Below are 8,471 nucleotides of genomic sequence, written 5' to 3' on the forward strand. Positions count from 1 at the left end.
GGTCTTAGTGACCTCATACAAAAATGAGGTCAACAACTATAAAATATCGTCCCAGATGATCCAGAGCAATTTTTCCAAAATTTCTCAGGCAGTTTAGGAAAGCAATTAATGGGGGTTTCGTCCGGGCTGATCACAAGATTGTCCGGGATGATTAGACATCGTCCAGGTTCATTTCAGGGTGATATTCAGGATGATTTTCCTTATATTTGAGCTAATCGACCAGGACGATATGCCTATCATCCTGGATGATAATGGCAGCAACTTGTATTAATGAGCTCATTTTGAGAGCTTCTATTTAAGCTATGGCATGACACTTTATAAGTATCTTTGACAGCCATTGTAGCTTCGTTCTTGTGGGGGAAACTTGAAGAGATAGCTTGAAAGGGAGAGAGGAAAGGGTGGAGTTTGAGAGGGAGAAGATCCTGTGAGGGGGGGAACTCAAGGGAGTGTGGAGGGGATTCCACACGGTTGCTCCGGTGAACTCGCACCTTAGTACCATCGGATTCAAGGCTTGTCTCGAGGTAAGTTCACCAAAGAAGAAGATCTCTTTGGTGTCAAAGGATCCGGCGACTTCGCCGCACCGGAGAAGGTGGAAGTGATTTTATAAGGGCTTCTCCGCCTAGCTGTGGGGGCTAACGGAGAGTCACTTGTTTTAGTGTAATACTTGGTGGGTGCCTCCAAAGAGTGGACGTAGGTCAAGGTTTGACCGAACGACTATAAATCCGGTGTGTTCTTTTCTTATTATCGCTTCCGTGTTTATTTTTCTTCCGCACTTTATTTGTGGTGATTTTGGTTGGAGTTTTATCTAGTGTTTTAAAGTTTTTCAATTCACCTCTCTCTTGGTTAGCTTGAGCCAGTTATATAGGGCTTAACTTCCCTAACGAACTTTCAAGTGGTATCAGAGCTAGTTTTCATAAAATAAGTTTTTAAAAGATTTTGAATTTCAATCCATGGCTAATCATACTATTGCGGAAGGTTTTTCAATCACCAGATCTCCTTTATTTGAAAATATGGCATTTGATTTTTGGAAAACTCGCATGTCTATTTTCTTGCAATCGATTGATTTCTGCTTGTGGCATATGATTTTAACTGGTTATTCATCACCGCCACGAATTGTTAATGGAGTTAAAATTTATATTCCTTTTAGTTAATGGAACAGGGAAGAACAACTCAATGCTCAATTGAATGCAAAGTCTTTAAATTACTTTTTCTGTGCTTTAAATTCTAATGATTTTATGTTAGTATCCACGTGCACTACCGATAAGGAAGTTTGGGATAAATTGCACATCATATACGAAGGCACTAGTGAAATCAAGCAATCCAAGTTGAATTTGTTAATGCATGATTTTGAATTATTTTCCCTGAAACCTTATGAAATGATCTTAGACATGTATACCAGATTCATTCAAATTATAAACTCATTGCATGCTTTAGGAATTATTTTTTCAAATTTTGAAAAAGTTAAAAAAATTCTTCGTTGTCTACTGGATAAGTTTGATGCTAAAGTAGTTGATATTTAGGAATCAAAAAATTTGAATGAGTATTCTGTTGATAATTTGATTGGCTCACTCATTGCCTACGAGCAAAGTTTGGGTCAAAGACTTTTTGATGCAGGTGAAATTATTGTTCTAAAAGCTGGAGGTACAGAAAAAGATTTCTTAGTTGGTGATGAATGCAATGTCTTGTCAAGCAAATCACAAAGCTCACCAAAGCAAAAGCAAAAGTGGAAAAAAGGTAAAAGTGGTAAGGATGTCCAGATTTCTTCTAACGTTATTTGCTTTCGATGTAGGAAGCCTTGACATATGAAAAATCAGTGCCCTAATTTAAGAATTCTTTCTACAAAAGAAAAGGGCAAGGCGAAGCAAAATTTAAACTGGCGAAATAATGAAAGGCAAAAAATCTCATGGGCAGATCTAGTCTCTGAAGCATCGGACCAGGAGAGAGATAATGGTTAAAAGCCTTTCGTGTTTTTGTGTTGTGTTTTTATTTTTCATTTTTATTTTGTGTTTTTGTTTTGTTTATTCTTTGAAATTTTGTTTTCGTGAAAGTTTTTCTCTGATCAGCACACACATTCACTTTTCTAAAAAACGAGAAATCTACTTCTTATTTTTTCGTGAAATCTTTGGTAAGTTGTGTTTGACTTCATTAAAACAGTCAGAGGAAGGGAACTCATGATTTTGTTTCTCTTTCTCTCTTCTTAAAGAGGTTATTTTACTTTTGATTCAAAATCTTCATCATATTTTAAATTGGATTTGGAAACTAATTTTTTTATCTCCCTATATTTTTTCTATCGCATAGGAATCTTTCGCAAGATTGTTAAATCCACCATAAATTTTTCTTAATCAAGCTGTTCGTGTTGTCAATAATTTGAATTTACTTTGGTTTTGAAAATATAAGAAAGAAAGTATATTTTTTGAAAATAAATAAAAAAAGTGGCCAATGATGTCAAATCAAAAGATGCGTAATGACGCCAAATTAAAAAAAATGCATAAAGTGTATTAAAATCAAAAGACGCTCAAAGAGCCATTCAAGTGATAAAGGGCATAAAATGAGCCCACAAAAAAAATATGCTTATTTTTCTTATACTACTAAAAGCTTAAGAAAATCCTTGATATGTTCGAAACTTGTGCTTGAAAATCTTGGTTCCTGATTCATCAATTAGTGCATTGATCTTCTATTAGATATGCTTTATGGAAGGAGTTTTGAAAAATTAATATTTTTTTTCCCGTTTATTCCTTGATTTGGATATTGGATTAAAAAGTTTTTGAGCCTTTAAAAGAACGAGTTTGGATTATCAAATTATGAATTTCTAACCTTTTCTGGGCTATGCGTTGTCAATCCAATTCTACTAAGTTTTTGATTAAAACTAAGAGGTAACTTTCTCATTTTAAGAATATTTATTTTTTCACTAGATCAGGAAACATTTTTTTGTCTTTTATTTTATTTTTTTGTTTGTGTCTCCTCTCTTTTTGATAATGTTAAAGGGGGAGAACGTATTGTTGAATTTTTATACTATTATCGTGTTTGTATTTTAGTTTCAAAAATTAAAAACAACAAAATTATTTTTATCTCCCCTATTTTTTAAAAGTGTTATTCTAGTAAGGGGGAGATTAGGAGAAACTGCTTTCTTTTGAAAATTCGAATTGAATTGTTTGCCATCATCAAAAAGGGGGAGATTGTTGCGGATCTATGGATTATGATTTTGATGATAGCAAATATTCTTTTTTCTCTACAAGTACCTTATGTACTGACATTTCAGGTTCACACGATTAGACTGCAATTTGAAATCAGCTCAAGATTGGGTAGACTAAGTCTGAGTCTGTTTGTAATCTTTTTCCTTTCTTGAGATTGTTGTATTTGGCGTGGCATCTGATGATTTGTAACTTGGAAGATTTTTTGTTGTGCCCTAAAAGATTTCTATTTTTGGTAACATCGTCCGGGACGATATGACAAAAGTAGAAACCCTAATTAGGGTATCCTCATTAAAGCAGTTGTTTTTATGCAAAACACATCATCCTGGACGATTTTGTATCGGCTAGGATGATCGGCTCAATTCAGCAAGAATCTGTCACCAGATCTACTTAGAAAAATCTTATTTTTGGACATCGTCCCGGTGGATCGTCCTGGACTAAAAAATATCCTCCCGGATGATCTAGAGCAATTTTTCCAAAATTTCTCAGGCAGTTTTGGAAAGTAATTAATGGGGATTTTATCCGGTCCGATCGCAAGATCATCCGAGATGATTAGACATCGTCCAGGTTCCTTTCAGGGCAATATTCACGATGATTTTCCTCATATTTGAGCTAATCGGCCAGGACGATAATGGCGACAACTTGCATTAATGAGCTAGTTTTGAGAGCTTCTATTTAAGCTATGGCATGACACTTTGTAAGTGTCTTTGACAGCCATTGTAGCTTCGTTCTTGTGGGGGAAACTTGAAGAGATAGCTTTAAAGGGAGAGACGAAAGGGTTGAGTTTGAGAGGGAGAAGATCCTGTGAGGGGGGGAACTCAAGGGAGTGTGGAGGGGATTCTACATGGTTGCTCTGGTGAACTCTCACCTTAGTACCATCGGATTCAAGGCTTATCTCGAGGTAAGTTTACCAAAGAAGAAGATCTCATTGGTGCCAAAGGACCCGGCGACTCTGCCGCACCGGAGAAGGTGGAAGTGATTTTGTAAGGGCTTCTCCGCCTAGTTGTGGGGGTAAAGGAGAGTCACTTGTTTTAGTGCAATACTTGGAGGTTGCCTCCAAGGAGTGGACGTAGGTCAAGGTTTGACTGAACCACTATAATTCCGGTGTGTACTTTTCTTATTATCGCTTCTACATTTATTTTTCTTCCACACTTTATTTGTGGTGATTTTGGTTGGAGTTTTATCTTTGGTTTTAAAGTTTTCCAATTCACCTCTCTCTTGGTTAGCTTGGGCCAGTTTTATAGGGCTTAACATCCCTAACGAACTTTCACCCCCCAGGGAGAAGAGTTTCCTTTTTATTTGGGCATCTAGGTACGACATATCCAAGGAGTTCAAACATAAGAAGAACAAAGAGTTTAAGATAAAGGGTATCTCACTCAAAGTCACTTGCATATGTCTTAAGATTAAAATCTAAGTTTGTTGTTAGTGGTGCCCTACCACAATTAATTTCTGTAATTCAGGGTTATAATAAATGGGGAATTTGCATATGGACTTTACTTTAAAAAATTAATTTAATTGATTGATGTATTTTTTTTTAATTTAACGTATTGATGTATTTGATTTAATTTTATTATAGTTTGGGTTGTCTGCTTTTCAAATTTTTTTGGCATTTGCCTGTTATGTTTTAGCCTAGATATATAGAGGCTCATGAGGACTCAAAACATTTTCTACTTAAAATTAAAAATAAAAGTTTAAGCTCATATAGAAACTCTAATAATCTAAGAAGTAAGTCCAAGACTTTTGGAGTCTTCATAAATCATATCATTACTTTCTCTTTTTTATTAGGCATCTCCCTACCTGTTGGTTCTGGCACACCGCCTAGCCTTTGAGGGTGCAGATCTATCAAGGAGATGTTGTGTAATATCTAGAAAAAAAATATTATCAAGCCTTTTTTAAAACTAGTACATAATCATTCTATTCATTCAATTGAGTTAATAATTTTGCGTTGTATTAGAAACTAATTTAAAGGAGTATAAATTTCAATTGCATTCTCTAAATTAGTTTCATTCTATATAAGTCAAGGGACCAATTAGGATCCACTCTACATGTTGTTACAAATCTGATTTCATGGATTATAATTTTAATGATAGCAAACATTCATAATTTTCTATGACTGCCTTGCCTACTAACTTTTCAAGTCCGCAAGATTGAGTGCAATTCAAGCCAACTCAAGATAGGGTAGATTAGGACTAAGTCAGTTTATAATTTTTCCTTTCTTGAGTCTACTATAAACGGAGTGATTCCTGATGTTAAGTAACCTTGCACACACACACATGGGAGAAAATTTTTGTCTATTGATTAGAGTTCTCTATTTTTATTACATCATCTGGGATGATCCTACAATCATTTTGGATGATCTGCTAAAAAGAAAAACCCTAATTAGGGTATCCTTGTTAAGGCAACTATCATTAAGCACATCATCCTGGATGATATTTGTATCGACCGGGATAATAAGCTCAAATTAGAAAGAATTAACTGCCAGATCTATTTAGGCATTCTTTATTTTTGGACATCATCTAGAACATCATCTTGGATGATGCAGCTCAATTATGCCTAAATTAATTAGGTAATTAAGGAAAGTAATTATGGTTTGATTGCTCAATCACAATATCCGGGAATATCTCTTGGATGATTGACATCAGCTAGCTTCTATTTAGGGCGATGTTCAGGATGATTTTTCTCAGATTTGTACTAATCGTCCAGAACGATAGTATATTGGCCGTGACGATATGACTAAAAATCTTCTGATCATCCCAAACTGATCAGGCTCATTGAGCCAAATTTCTTCTGATCGGCCAGGATAATATTCACATCGTCCTGGAAGATTATGTTGGTTTATATAAAATAAGAGCTATTATGAAACTCCTCTATTTAAGAGCTCTTGATCTACTCAATAGCTTATCTTTTGTTGTTGCTTTAACTTGAGAAAGCCAAGAGGATAGGGAGAGAAAGGAAGAGAGAGAGGATCTTTTAAGGGGGAGTTTGTGAGGGAGTTCACAAAGGTTGCTCCAAGAAAGGATCCATCATCATCTTCTTTAGTCATCATCCTTAATTCCTTGGGGATTTTAAAGAGGTAAACTTTGGCATCTAATCAAGTTTCTATGCCTAAATCAAGAGGAAGGTAAAGGAGTTGGGTTCTCTGCTTGCTTCAGGAGGAAGCAAAAGGAGTTGGGTTCTTTGCCTACTTCTGGACGAAGTAAAAGGAGTTGGGTTCTCTGCCTCACCTTGGTTGATGGAAAGGAGGTTCGTATAGGCTTCTCCGCCTTACTGTAGGGTAAAAGGGGAGATAATGTTTTTAGTGCAATACTCGGAGAGCGCCTCCAGGGAGTGGACGTAGGTCGTGTTGACCGAAGCACTATAAATCTATGTGTTCTTTATTACTACTTATGCATTTATTTTCTGCACTTTGATTTCTGTGGTGAATCTTAATTTTTTTTTAGATTATATTTTAATTGTGAAAGATCTTTAAAATACCAATTCACCCCCCTCTTGGTTAGCCTTGGGACTAGTTCATAAGGGCTTAACATCCCTAACAAAGTTTCAAGTGCCTTCAATGCACTTTTAAGTGGTATCAGAACTTCGAATGAGAGGCTTAGCAGATTCTTATTATAAATGGAGTTTGTTAAGGGGAGTGTAAACACCACCCTTTTTTTAAGGAATGTAGGAGATGATTTACTCATTGTTCAAATCTATGTAAATGATATTCTATTTGGATCTTATGATAAAAGGCTATGTGATGATTTTTCTAAAATAATGATTAAGGAGTTTGAGATGAGTAAGATGGGAGAGTTATCCTACTTTTTGGGATTTAGCATAAGATAACTAGATAATGGAACATTTTTAAATTAATCAAAGTATATAAAGTATATCATGAAGAAGCATAAATTCGATAAAATTAAGCCAATTAATACTCCCATGACCTCTAGTGTTCAGTTGGATAAGGACCCAAAAGGAAAGTTTGTTGATCAAAAGAAGTCCAGAGGGATGATTGAATCTTTACTTTATCTAACTGCAAGCTGACCTGATATAATGTTTAGTGTTTAACTCTGTGTTAGATTTCAAGCTGATCCTAAAAAATCTCACCTGATTTGCAGTTAATAGAATTTTAGATACCTCTTAGGATTCCAAAACTTTGGAATCTAGTATCCTAAGCACAACACTTCTTTTGAGATTATTGGATATTATGATTCTAATTTCATAGGCTGTAAGGTGGTTAGTAAGAGCACTTCTGGAACTTGCCAATTCATAGGATAATCTTTAATCTCCTGGTCTAGTAGGAAGCAAAACTTTGTTGTATTGTCTACTACTGAAGCTGAGTACATTGCCTTAGGAAGTTATGTGCCCCAAGTCCTTTGGTTGAAGTAGCAAGTTTGGGATTTAGGATTAGCTGTAGGAACAATTTCAATCCTTTGTGACAACACTAGTGCCATATACATTTCTAAGAATCCTATCCAATATTCAAGGACCATGCACATTGACATAAGGCATCACGTTTTTAGAGATGATGTGACCAAGGGAGATATTGAGTTATGCCACATGGCAACTAAGAATCAACTAGCTGACATCTTTACTAAATCACTAGCCATTGACACTCTCCGCACTTTAAGGACCAGATTGGGTATGATTCACATAAATACATGAACTTTATTTTTACTATTTTTTTATATGTTATTTTTTATTTTTTTCACTTCTGTTATTTTCATTTTGTAGTTTTTTTCTTTTCTTATCTTTGTTGATTTTGCTTTATTTTCGTATGCTTTTAATTTTTTTTAATATTATCTTTGAATTGATATTTTATGCCTTATTTTTATTTTTAAAAATTTGTAGTCAATATTTTACAACTCTTAATCTGTTAGAGGGTGAAAACATCATTGATTGTGTCTCTTTCTCTACCCTAATTTAATGGTGTAATTTTCTTTTCTAAATAAAAGTCTTTCTCAAATTAACAACTAGACTTTGCAATTGAGATCTTTTCTACCTTGCTATAGTAATCTAGCTTATATTTATAATGATCAAAGTATTTATGTTACATCAAGATTTCTCGTTATCCTGCCATTGTATTTCTCATATGATTTTTTATTCTATTTTATGGTTTGTTCTTCCCTATATTAGAGAGTGAGTTCTTCTTCTCTAATATCAAGAATATATACTCATAACTAAGAATATTTAAGAGTATTTGAAAGAGAATCTAGCTTGCAAAAATAAAAAAATTGGAAAATGATGCTAAAAATAAAAGATGCGCAATGACGCCAAATTGAAAAATATACACAAAGTGTATCA

The sequence above is a fragment of the Dendrobium catenatum genome, unplaced genomic scaffold, assembly GCF_001605985.2.
Source record: "Dendrobium catenatum unplaced genomic scaffold, ASM160598v2 fragScaff_scaffold_313, whole genome shotgun sequence".
Classification (NCBI taxonomy): domain Eukaryota; kingdom Viridiplantae; phylum Streptophyta; class Magnoliopsida; order Asparagales; family Orchidaceae; genus Dendrobium; species Dendrobium catenatum.